This window comes from Sus scrofa, chromosome 4 (assembly GCF_054392235.1).
Source record: "Sus scrofa isolate SSC_HxYL_T2T_F1_AM1 chromosome 4, Sscrofa_HxYL_maternal_Yorkshire_Landrace_v2.0, whole genome shotgun sequence".
In the NCBI taxonomy this organism is placed as follows: domain Eukaryota; kingdom Metazoa; phylum Chordata; class Mammalia; order Artiodactyla; family Suidae; genus Sus; species Sus scrofa.
Window position 1 is genome coordinate 83,750,050 of NC_139386.1, and position 13,164 is coordinate 83,763,213.

General features: G+C 52.1%; 1 long non-coding RNA gene across 1 annotated transcript; it reads left to right on the top strand.

Moving 5' to 3' along the window:
• Positions 1 to 8,557, top strand: LOC146403897 (uncharacterized). The gene is made up of 4 exons (XR_014843878.1): positions 1 to 67; positions 430 to 499; positions 4,450 to 7,529; positions 7,834 to 8,557. It is a non-coding gene; the product is annotated as an uncharacterized LOC146403897 (long non-coding RNA).
• Positions 8,558 to 13,164: the final 4,607 nt, after the last annotated feature.

The window sequence follows — 13,164 nt, forward strand, 5'->3', positions numbered from 1 at the left end:
AGGATAAATCAAGTCTAACTTCACCATGCTTTCTAAACAACGGAAGAGTGAGTCTGAGGCTTGGGTGGTAAGCAGATGGAGCCTGGGACCTGGGCTCTAGGTTGGGGCATGGGATTCTCAGGCCTCATGGGCCCTGGGCTCCAGGCCTGCCCACAGGGAGGAACCAGACAGGAGCAGGTCCTGGCTTATTCGTCCGCGTGGGGAACTAGGAAACATGAAAGATTTTCTAAAAACTTGAAATCATGTGAACCCAGCACCCCTGCCACTTTTAACAATGTGGATGAATAACGTTTATAGATGTTGTGCCAGCTTGCAGCTGCACCAGGATCCCATGCATCTGAGTTTCAGAGAAGCAGCAGAAAGCGAGGGAGGCGGCCAGGAAGAGCCGCTGGGTGACTAGTTTCCGTTCCTTCACTTTTCTGCTCACAGGTCACGCAGGCGGGAGGCTGAGCGAGAAAGGGCATCCGCTGCTCGGCAGAAGACCAAGGACTGCTGACAGGTAAAGTGCGCAAGAGCCCAGCCTGGCTCCTCTCCTCCTTGTGTGTGAGAGCAGCTCGTGGTCATATGGGGTGAAATTCTAGACTGAGTAGAAGCCAGATCTGTGAGCAGAAAACATGGAACTTGAGGGCTTACTCCGTAAGAAGTTACGTTTAATACTCGTGTTTACCTGTATATGAATTACGATATTGACTATCTCTGGCCTATTTAAAAAGCAAAAGAGGCTTTAAATTATTTAGCCACGAGGTACCCCGGCCACTGATGACAACTCTGAGATGCGATGTCAGAAGAGACAGATGAACGCGTGACAGTTCTCAGCACATGTCCCCAACGCCAGACTCTGGTGCAGCGTCAGAGCACCAGCAGGTACATTAATAACTGATCATAAGCACTAAAATGAAGGAACCTCCCTATGCTGCAGGTGCAGCCCTAAAAAGCAAAAAAAAAAAAAAAAAAAAAAAAAATTCTAGTATTGGAAAAGACCTCAGAAAGACCTCATTAAATGACAAACCATTGCATATCTTTTGTTTTCATCTCCATAGTTGAAAATCCCCTAGATTTTCTTAAACAGTATGTTTTGATTTTTGACCCGTTCTTTCTTTTCATCTCATTTCTGTAAAAATATGAATTACTTTGTCATCTCTATATATGAACGCAACCTTAGCCTTTTCTCCTTTAGGTTAAAGTAGTTCCGTAATTAGCTCAACCTAGATTCTGATTTCATATTACAAATATTCGATTACCTTATGATGTTCTTTTATAACCTTCTTTAGTTTTTGCATATCATTCATAAAACTTGCAGATCAATACAGGATTTCTGTTCTAAGAGGCAGAGCCTGGAAGGTTACAGAGAGGCCTGCCATCTGGACACACAGGCACATTTCAAGGGAAACCAATTTCAATTCTTAGAGAACATCAGGGCCAATAGGGATTGAAAACACCATTCTTTGTTTTACTGCCTTACTGAGCAGCTTACAAGCCTCATTCTAGGCAGAGTTTAATTGGGCAGTTTCTACCCAGAAAAAGGCTCAAATGTCTCATATAAAAATGAGACATTTTCTTACCCCCACAAAAAAAGCACTAAGTAAATAACTACTATTAGCTATTATTAACTATTCCAGGTATAACACAGAATATTTTAGCAATATTCAATCCTTAATCTTGACTCATGGCAGGAAGGCAATTTAAATTTTATATCTGAAAAATTTAAAGCATTTATTTTATAATTCTGTGCAGCTGTGGGGACCGTTTCTTCCCAGAGACTCAGCTGAACCAACCAAGTGTCTGCCTTTCTTAGCCCTGGGTCTGACACTGAGACTGGGTTTAAGGCCGGGTGCCAGCTCTGCTCACACGTTGACTGACAGCCCTGTGTTCCCCGCGAGGTGGCCCCAGTGGTAGCAAAGGCCCCAAGCTCCTGAACCCAAGCATCCAGGTCGATGCCCCATACTGACCAGTCCTGACTTGCACAGCAGTCCCCTCGGCGCTGCATTTGGCTCCCATGACAATGACCACAAAGCATCAAGGGGACAGGATGGCTGCAGCGATGGGCAGAAGCCCCAAGGTGACTTGAGCAGCTGCCTGACGGACGACTCAGGTGTGGTAAGCACCTGTCAGCACCTACACCAGGGGACAGACAGGTGGGCAGTCAGTGCAACACAGGCCACTGCTGGGACAGAGGAAGGGTGTGGTCCCAGGACACAGAAGCGCCTGGGCAGGCCTGGGATCTGGGCCCCCACCCAGGACCCGCTCCTGGGGGTGACAGCGTGGGTGCTGCTGTGGGAGCTGGTGCCCTGCGGTGACCAGAGCAGCCGAGTGTTATGCGGGGTGGGGAGCCTGGGACAGCACTGGCGGCGCTGGACCCTCGTCTTACAAGCCCACCTGCCCCTCTGCTCAAGGACAGGATGTGCCACCCACCCCTGCTGACCCTCCCAACTCGACCATGAAAAACACAGAATCCTGTTCAATCCCAAAGTAGTAGGGCCTATTGGGAAGTGAGACGGCTGGCTCTCCCCACCCAGCAGGTGTCTTCCTGCTTGGAGAGAAGTTATTACTCAAGACCATGCACAGACTTTGCCTGGTGATAACACCACCTGGCTGCCCCTGGCTTGGCCGCTTACCAAGACAAGATGTATTAAAAAACCATTCTAAGTGGCTCTTCCCCACTATTGGTGGCCTGAGGCTCTGGGGCACTTGAGGATTAAAGCCGGATAGAGAAAGAAACCCAGAGTGACTGAGAAGAACAGTTAACCCAGCAGCTTCACTAAACGAGAAAATCAGTCCAGGCGTTATTTGAAAGCCGCGGATCACCTGCGCCTGGAAGGAGCGCTGTGTGCTCAGGCTGCCGTGCCAAGCAGCTGTGCGTGTTGTGTCTAATCTGGGAGAAAATTATTATTGGCTGCAAGGGCTGATATAAATCTGCGAGACGTAAAGATGAAGTCAAAGATTCCAAAGGTCCCTCTTGAAGGAGATGCATTAGGAATGAGCAGCGAGCTTCCCACCCAAGTGTTCCGAAGTGATGGTGTGTTTCCATCTGTGGCCCCAGATCAGCACGGCTTCTGTAAATGGTTAGGTCTCTTCCAGTCCCAGGTTCACACAGGGCGGGGGGTGGGGAAGCAGTACAAACTGTAGAGTGCCTGGCCCTGCATGCGGCCCGGCCAGCACCCTCATCCTCTTGCTCATTGGCTTGCTGCTGTCACCTGCAACAGTTCACGTGTTGCTATGGGTCCTGCTGCCCTAGGTGCCTAGGGGATGACGGCAGAGAAGCAGGAGGAAGCAGCCCCTCGGGCGCCCAGAAAGCCTTGTGCCTGATGAGACAAGGCATGTGTTTCAGGCCGCTTAATTTTCTTTTACAACATTCTGATTCGTGTGACCATCAGGCCCTGGCCCACAGGGGAACCTTGAATTTACTGCCGACGTTTTGAACCTCTCCTGGTTTGCATGCCCTCACCCATGGTTGCAGGAGGAGGGTGAATGCGATATTAAAGCAGGATCTCAGGCCCCACTGCTCCCTGGAGTCCATGCGGAGGCCAAGGCCCTGGACAGGAGACTTACCCTCGCGTCTTAGGTCCTTAGGCTCAGGGCTCAGCGGAGGCTGAAGCGTCCCTTTTCCTGGTGACTTTCTTCCTCAGGAAGTTCACCCTGTGTCCTATATGCCCGCCAAGCTCTGTTTCTGACAAAACGGAATGAATGGTGACTGCTGGTCATTTACTGTGGCTAAGCTGGAATCAATGGGCGTGGAAGTGACACAGCGGTTCTGAGGTGCCACTGGCTTGAGACAAATATGATTCTGCAACTGAGGAGCTGAGAAAGGCCCCCTCCTTGACCTTTGATCTCCAGACTCCCCCGTGACCACTCGCCGCACAGCTGAACATGTGGGCAGGTCCTCGGCCCCACAGAACGGCCAATGGGCTTGGCATGGCCTTCAGCTCCTCAGGGTCTTTCTTTCTAATTTAAAAGTTCTCAGCTCTGCCAGGCTTCTTGGCACATTTTCTCAGCTCTACAGCCTTCCTGACTGTTGTCTTGAGAGTCCACCTCTTCCTTACGTGCTCAGACTGTCCCTCTAGGAGGGGACGTGCACTCGTCCTTGTGCAGAAATTCACAGAGCACGATGCTTCACTGAGGAAAGAGCAGAGCTGTTGGGACCAGATGAGATGAAACAGCAGTGGACACTCAGGCACCCCAGGCACAACCGTCCAGGCAGGTCACCTGCAGGCCCGGGAGCCCCACCTCTAGGAGGGGCTGGTCCTGGAGGCTGAGGCTTTGCTCACTGTCAGATTTGTCCTCGGTTTAGGCTGATGTCTGTCAAAGACAGAGCATTTATTGATTAAACACCCTCCGTGCTGCCATTATTAAATGAGAAGAAAAACTTCCCTCCAAAGTTGTGGTGCAGCCTAAGATTGCTTGAAGGTTAATTCTGGCATTTTCTGCTTATGTTTTCATCATCTCCTATAGGAATTTCTTGGGGAGCTCGGTTTGGTGGGCTGACAGCCTTGCTGACGCCCTGCAGAGGAGCTGGCTGTGGAAATGGCAACTCCCAGCATTGGTGCTGATGCTGCTGGCATTTCCCAGCCCACATCCCTGTCTGGTGACGCCTCGCTGTCCTCGTCACTGGGACCCCAGGAGCTACTGCAGCTGCTGAGAAAGTGTCATGTGCAGACAAGCTTCAAGCCCTGTAAAGGGCTGCCGGCTGGACGCTCCTACTGGGGACCAGAGCCCCCTGCCCTGCCCTGTGGTCTAGCCCTGTCCAGCTCCCCACAGACACAAGGATGGGGGCCGAGCATGAGCAGGGCTTGGACAGGGCAGGGAGCCGCAGGGCCAGGAACAAGTGTGTGCCCAGGCGCTCCAGATGCCAGCAGTGGGCTGGAGTCTGCAGGCAGAGTCTTAAACCGCTGGCAGTGGGCTTATGAAGAAATGCTGCCAGCCCTAGCGCTATCACAGCGCTGCGGTGCAGTTTATAAGCAGCTTCCATGCTCATTACTCCGGCCCCTTCTCCATGCAGACACAGCACACCTGCTTCTCCTCTAGACCCCCCGCCCCGGCTCTCAACTGGACCCAGCCTCTGCTTCTTCGGACGGGGGCCCGTCACCTGCACATCCTGGAGGGTTTTCTCACGTGACTTCCTTCAGGGCCGTGCCTGCGGGAGTGACGGGCTGCAGACAAACCCGGAGGCCAGTTCTAAGGGAACAGGGAGGCCAAGCACAGAGGGAACGGCCATACTGAGCGCTGATAGCACATCTGCTCCCACACATGTGAGTTTCCAGGGAAATGGATGGCTTACTAGTGACAAGGAGTGACAGGTTTCCTAATTCTCCTGCTCAAACCCCCGGCCGTCTGGGCAACAGGTCACGCTGTCTGTTGGTGGGACGCAAGGCAACCGGGGGGGGGGCTGCAGTAAGAAGGGGACCAAGGAAGGAAGTACCTCCTCCCCTGGGGGTCGAGGAAGCTGCTCCTCTGGACTAGGGGCCCTGTGAGCTACTTACTGGCCTCAGGGCCTGAGACTTCCAGCCAGAGACGATCAAGAGTGGGAGGCACGGCCTTGGACACGGCGCATCCACTGCTGAATGCTAAGGTCAAGACAGTGAGTACGGGGGGCCTGGGGGACACAGTCAGGGTTCAGGCTTCGCCTCCTCGAAATGACCATCGGCCACCCTAACAGTCCCCACCGGACGCTACATCCCTAAGTCAGAAGAAAACCCAGCGGATGGCTCGGTGGGACAGCACTCAGCCCTGCAGTGCAGGAACGCAGACGCCTCCCCAGGAAGGCCCTCAGGCCAGCAGTGTGTGCGGGGGAGGCCCCAGCTGATCCCTGGGCTGGCCGATGGGCAGGAAGGGGTCTGGCATGAGGACCACACAGCCTGGGCAGGTGGGGTCCAGAGGCTGCAGGCAGGTCCCCCCCAGGGCCACGGTGCCTGCAGCAGGACCTAGGCCCCGCCATCAGGGAAGGCAGGGATGTGGGGCGTCTCTACTGCCATCCCTTAGGGCCCTTGTGCTGAGTACAGGAAGGCAACCCGCTCTGTGTTCTCCAGTTTCACTATGACGACACCACAGGCTCACTGACAACCACGTACTCCGCCCCCCCACCCCCACCCGGCAGCCTCTTTGCCCAAGTTCCTAGTGTCATCAGCACAGGCACCTCTTCGGTGATCACATGCAGAGGTCACACCACTGCCAGCATGGGAGCACCCGCGACTCCTCCGCCACGAGAGTCGTATCAAAGGAAACACGGAGGAACATCCCCTGCCCTTCTTTGCACAGGAGGGACGGGCTCGCCCTTGATGGGGAGGGGTCGTGGTGGGGAGGGGGGGACTCAGGGTTGGCTGCAGCTTCAGGGCCCAGCCAGGGGCACGAGCTGGGCAGGGGCTGGGCCAGTCTGAGGCCACCACAGTCCCGGTTGGGACACCCATCAGCAGCTGTATTTGTCCACGAGCCAGAACACCTGCCTGGGGGCAGGACTGTCCCCATGCCCCAGCTGTCTAATTTAAGCCCGTGTTTTGCAACTGGTCTATATTTGCGTAGTTGATTTCAGATAACCCTGGAAAACAGGAAGCAAGTGCTATAATTTTAAAGAACTCTTTGGCCAGAAACCCACGAAGAATAACAATCCTAAGATTTTTAAGTGTAGGGAAAAAACTCAGAAATTTAATGATAAAAGTTTTATGTCTCTTCTCCCTGTATTTGTCAGCATTTGCTGAGGGGGACATGGGAGAAGAGTAGATTTTAAATTTCCTCAGCAAACAATTAACTGAAAAGTCCCACGGTCCCCTCCTCTCAAGAGAAGGTGACAGGGCCAGAGGTCACTTCATTTCCAACTGTAATGCCTTCTCCTCGAAGGAAAACAGAGGGAAAACAAAAGCTAGAATCACCATCATGTTGAACATGAAAGAAAAACTCACAGCACAGAGGGGAAGTTAGTTCTTTCCCATGAAGACGCAGCCCCTAGCAGGGCTGGAGGCAGAGGTGCCATGCAAGGGGCCAAGCCCTCAGGCCCAGCTCTCCCACCAAGACAACCCAGCCCTGGGGATGAGCAGCCCAGCCTGAAACACCAAAGCCCTGCTCATTTCTCAGCAAACACCTACACGGCCTCCGTCTGCCCTGGAACTGAGTGAGCAGCAGGCAACCCCACTCGGGCGCAAGTCCAGCAGGCGCCCCTGGAAGCTTCTCGCTGCCCAGTCCACCAATGGAGTGTGTGCTGCTGCGGAAAGAAAGAGCCAGAAAACCCTCCTAGACACACAGGCGGTTCCACGCGGGGTCTTCGGTTCTGGCCTCTGCCACAGCGAATCACACTCAAAGTTCGCCTTTAGGAGTCGGAAATGAACCCCTGGCCCCGTCACATTCCTGAGACACAGAAGGCCCACCCCGTCAGAGGTCGGAAGTCACAGAGGTGGGGAGGTGAGCCGGGCACTGGATGTCACTTCTTCGTCCTGAAAACGAGCCTGTTTGGTCTCAGAAGTGGGGAGCTATGCAGGAGGCTCTGGAAGGGCGTCCTTCACTCCACCACCCTGGGGCCTCTGTTTAAGAGGAAGGACCACGGAGTTCCCGTCGTGGCGCAGTGGTTAACGAATCCGACTAGGAACCATGAGGTTGCGGGTTCGATCCCTGCCCTTGCTCAGTGGGTTAACGATCCGGCGTTGCCGTGAGCTGTGGTGTAGGTTGCAGACGCGGCTCGGATCCCGAGTTGCTGTGGCTCTGGCGTAGGCCGGTGGCTACAGCTCCGATTTGACCCCTAGCCTGGGAACCTCCATATGCCGCGGGAGCGGCCCAAGAAATAGCAACAATAACAACAACAACAAAAAAAAAAAAAAAAAAAGACAAAAGACAAAAAAGAGGAAGGACCAGGACCACGCGTGGCCAGCCAAGGCCCTGTCCTGAGACATGACCAGGGACTCCAGGGATGCAGGAGTCTGGGGGACACCCCTACGCACCGGCCCAGCCGCGCGCCCCCTCCACCTGCTGTGTCTGAATCCCACAGGGTGGGTGCAGCACAAGGTGACCCTCCATGAGGGAATAGGCTAGAGGTCCCCACAAGGCCACCCCAGCCTCCTACTTGCTGTCCCCTGCTGTTTGTCACTGTTGCCTCCCCTTTTCTCAAACTTCAGACCCCCCCCCCGCCCAGATCCCCAGCATCCCTGTATTCATTTCCACGTTTACAACTGAAATTCTGCTCCCGAAGAATCTGAGTGGGTGTGTGGTCAGGGTGCCAGGAGCAGCTCTGAGTGCCCAGCTGGTGACCAGGACACCCCTGCTGCTCGGCACTTAGACAGGTGGGCCACTCCTCTGCCCTGGCGCTTCCTTGAGGGTCTTAGAAAAGCCTCCGGCTGGCGTGGGGAACAGTGTTGGGGTGAAGGCTGGGCTCAGGGGTAGCAAGCCCTGCAGGCTGAGGGCAGCAGCTTAGCCCCTTCTTCCCAAAACCTGACCTACAGGCCAGGGGATGAGAATAGTCATGTAAGTGTGTCCCAGACTTAGGCGTTGCACACAGGCCTCCGTCCTCCCACCAGCACAGCCCAGACCCTGGTGTGGCCAAGCCTCTCCCAGAATAAAAGAGGGAGAGTCGCCCTGCTAACATCGCACGTCTGAGGTTTTCCTACACGCCTGCATCTTCCTGGGGTAATGGTGAGTGACACTGTGACATGGGGACAGTGGGTGGGTCAAGGTCAGGGTCACCATTCAGAAGGCACAGTCACAGAGGCAGCACCCCCTACCTGGGCTCCAGGCTGCCAGGAGCAGCACCAGCTTTAACCAGAAAAGTTACAGCCTTCTAACAGGACTTTTAATCACTTTCTGTAAGGTTCTCAGCAAAACCACACCGAAGCCCCACGTTACCTTGACAACAGCCAAGGACACATCCCAAATGCACTTATCGAAGGACAGCCATCCCCCAGACCATGGGGCTAGTCTCTGATGTGCCTTTGATGTAAATGAAATGTAAGCCCCGGGCCACTGCCGTTGCAGGGCTTGGGCTCTGTCCAGAAGGAAGGGCCATCGGCTTCACTATTCACCCAGCTCTGGGTCCTCGGGACGTGAGCAGGGCTCCTCCTCTCTGACGCCATCTCCACAGTTAACAGAATGTAACCGAATGTAGATAAAGGTCCAAGAGCACAAGCCTGGCGAGAGATACACTCTGAGTTTTCCACATGGAAAGACTCAGCTGTCAGACCCAGCGGAGACGCCGGGATGGGAAGGAGGCAATAAAGCATAGGAGGCAAGAGAGAGAGAGAGAGAGAGAGAAGGGGGAGGGGGAGAGAGAGAGGAGGGGAGACAAGGAGAGAGGGAGAAAGACAGAAGGAGAGAGAGAGGGATCAGAGTAAGGCGTGGGAAGAGTAGGAGTGGGTGCATTTGACTGAGTCAGGCTGCTTGGCTTAGGGGCCCCTGCCCGGTATTCTAAGTGTGTGCTGAAAAGCCGGCTCCAAACATACTTCAGACATGATCACTTGGGGCCTAAAAAAATCTCTCTGAAACAGAACTTGCTAAAACTTTCTGGACAACATTCGAATTTTAACTTCAGACTTAATTACAGTAAATTTTATTGCAAAAAAAAATTAAAGACACTGGTTCTATGGGGGTTTTTTGGTTACTTAGACTCCATGTTTTAAATGATCCATCAATACAAACTATTGCCTTTGGATTGGATTTGCAATTACATCCTGCTGTGTGGCATTGGGAACCATGTCTAGTCACTTATGATGGGAGCCTGATAATGTGCGAAAATAGAATGTGTACATGTATGTGTAACTGGGTCACCATGCTGTATGGTAGAAAAAAATTGTATTAGGGAAATAACTACTTAAAATAATAATAATAATTAAAAAATAATTTAAAAAATAAATTATCCATCAAAACGTGGTAAAAATTATGGACTGCGCAAAGTAATGTATAACATTTGTATGAAAGGCTGTCTAATCCTACCGTGAATGTGTTCGTCTGATTAGAGAAGAAAGCTCTTTCCCACACGAACCCGTGTTTGGTGAAAGTGGGTTGGTGGGTCTCCGCTCCGGGTAGATCGTGGCAGGGCCTGAATCCCGTGTGGCCGCGGAGGAAGCGTTGCATTCCCACCGTAAATGGACCTGGCCCATCACACGCCCATGGGGACCAAGGGGGAGGGAGACGCCTCAGGGCAGCGTCGCCGTCTCAGCGCCCCGTGCTTCATGCATCCTGTCCGTGCGCTCAGTCATCATCCAGCAGTGACCCCTCGGCCAGTTCCTGGGCCCACTCGGGGAGGAAGGCGGCAAGAGAGGCCACAGAAGAAGTCCAGCGGCTCAGCCAACTGGCAGGACTTTCTCGCAGCCCAGGCATCAGGGAGGAGGTGGGGGCAAAGCCTCGCACCCTCGGTGCCACAGTGACACACCCCCAAACCATGCCTGGCACCCACATTCCTGTTGGCCCTGGGTCCCCGCGACATGGTCCCTGAGGACTGTGTGGTTCACTATAAGGTCCCGATTTCCTCGGGGACAAGGTGTTCTTAGCTCTCATGCTTCCCGCCCAGACCTGGAATCAGCCTCGCCTCCCAGAAGCCTGGCCTCCTGCTAGGAAACTGTATTTACAGGCCACAGACTGGGTGCTATGGGTTCAAAAGTCAATGTCTTTAAAATGATAGCGAGAGACCTCAGCTTGACAAGGGCTGTTCAGTTTCCAAAATCGCACAGCCAAATAAGACCCGTGTTGCAGGAGACAGGGTACAGCAGCAGGAAGCGTGTGGGCCCTCTTTTGCACCCACACGCAGCCCCTCCAACCCCCCTCCACGACCCTTCGCCCTCCACGCCCTTGACGGCCACCCACCCCCCAGCCCCGGGCTGCCCCAGGATGAGGGAGCCGTTGTGCCCAAGGGCCAAGCTTGAGACCCCAGAAGACGCTGCTGGGGCCTGACCACCAGTGCACGCACCACATCTCAGAGATTAAAAGGCCGCGGGTTGTAGGACATCCCCCGGCAGACATGGCCATGCCCAGCCATTAGGACCAAGGCTCAGCTGCCTGACCTCTGTCCCCATCCAGCCACCCGCCATCTCAGCTCCAGCTGCGCCAGCCGCTAGGTCGCACGCACTCTCCCGGGCTCCCCACCACGACGGCCCAGGTGTCCTCTCAAAATCTCCATCCCACGGAGACAAGATGGCCCCTCCACTTAGACTTTCAGTATTGGTGCTTTTTAACTTATTCCTACCTCCGCTGTTTGGAACTTGATTAGGAGCCATCATCACACTGGGGTGGGGGCGGGGGCTGGTGGTCGTGGGGGTCCCGGGGCCTCTCCTCAAGGCCACCAGGTATGTTTTCAACCATATCACTGGTGGAATATTGCTTTTAGTCAGGCACTTGAAATTTTGCAAACCAAGATTATTTCTTCCCAAATTTTGGTAATAACATTAAAACATTTTATAAACCATGATGAAGGTAGCTATAAAATGATCTTACAGAAGTTAATCTAGAAGTTAATAATGGCGCAGTGGTTGACGAATCCCACCAGGAACCATGAGGTTGCAGGTTCGATCCCTGCCCTTGCTCAGTGGGTTAACAATCCGGCGTTGCCGTGAGCTGTGGTGTGGGTCGCAGACGCAGCTCGGATCCTGCGCTGCTGTGGCTCTGGCATAGGCTGGCGGCTATAGCTCCGATTAGACCCCTAGCCTGGGAACCTCCGTATGCCGCAGGAGTGGCCCAAGAAATGGCAAAAAGACAAAAAAAAAAAAAAAGAAGAAGAAGAAGAAGTTAATCAAGAAGCATCTTTAGGAGTTCCCGTTGTGGCACAGTGGAAACTAATCTGACTAGGAACCATGAGGTTGTGGGTTCAATCCCTGGCCTCACTCAGTGGGTTAAGGATCCGGCATTGCTGTGAGCTGGGGTGTAGGTCCCAGACGTGGCTTGGATCCCATATTGCTGTGGCTGTGGTGTAGGCTGGCAGCTGTAGCTCTGATTGGACCCCTAGCCTGGGAACCTCCATACGCCATGGGTGTGGCCCTAAAAAAGATGAAAGACAAAAAAAAAAAAAATGAGAGGCAAAACCAACAACTGACACAGAGGTTAAAATCAGCAAAGACATTAAAATAGCCCCTGTACCTGTATTCCATGTGCTCAAATTTAAGTAGAGATGGAAGATATAAAATAAGACCCAAATGAAATGTCTGTAAGTGAAATCTAAAAAGTCTGAAATAAGATATATCCTGACAAAATTAATGGCAGAATAGATTTTTGTTGAAGAAAATAACAGTGAACTGGAAAACCAAGAAATAGAAACTATTCAAAATGAACCGCAGAAAGAGAAAAGAACCACAGACAACACAAAGAACATCCCTGAGCTGTGGGACAACATCTGTTTAAAAGTTTCAAGAGGAGGTGACAGTAACAGAAAAAAAAATTTGAAGTACTAACTGAAAATTTTCCAAATCTGATGAAAACTGTAAACTCACAGATTCGAGTACAACAAAACTCAAGCAATAAAAACAAAGAAACTAGAACAAGGTGTATTATTATCCAATTGCTGAAAACCAGTAATAAAGAGGAAATTTTTAAGCAGCCAGAAAGAAAAAAATATATATATATCACCTGGAGGACCAAAGATAAGTAGAGAGCAGATTTCTAGCCAAAAGCAATGCAAGCAAGAGATAGTGAAGCAACATACTTAAACACTGAGACAAAAAACTGTCAACACAGAATTCTACTCAAGGGAGGCGAGGACAACCTTTCAAATATAAAAGCCGAATAAAGACTTTTTAAGACCTACAAAAGCTGAAATAACTCATCACCAGCCAACTTGCATTACAAGAGATGATACAGGAAGTTCTTCAGGCTTCAGTCCATCAAAAGAACACTGCAATCTCAAATAAAAGGGAAAAGGTCTTCAACAGCCATGAGACAAAAGCCAACAGAGAGGCAAGGTGATTCATGAAAGAAAAATTTAATAAATCGGGACTTTTTTAACATTAATTTTTTTGCTTTTTTTTTTTTTTTTTTGCTTTTTTTAGGGCCGCAACCCCGGTATATGGTGGTTCCCAGGCTAGGGGTCGAATTGGAACTACAGCAACACAGGATCTGAACCGCATCTTCGACCTACACCACAGCTCACGGCCATGGTGGATCCTCAACCCAGTGAGCAAGGCCCCAGGGGTCGAACCCGCAATCTCATAGTTCCTAGTTGGATTTGTTTCTGCTGAGCCACAATGGGAACTTCTACATTAAATTTTTTTC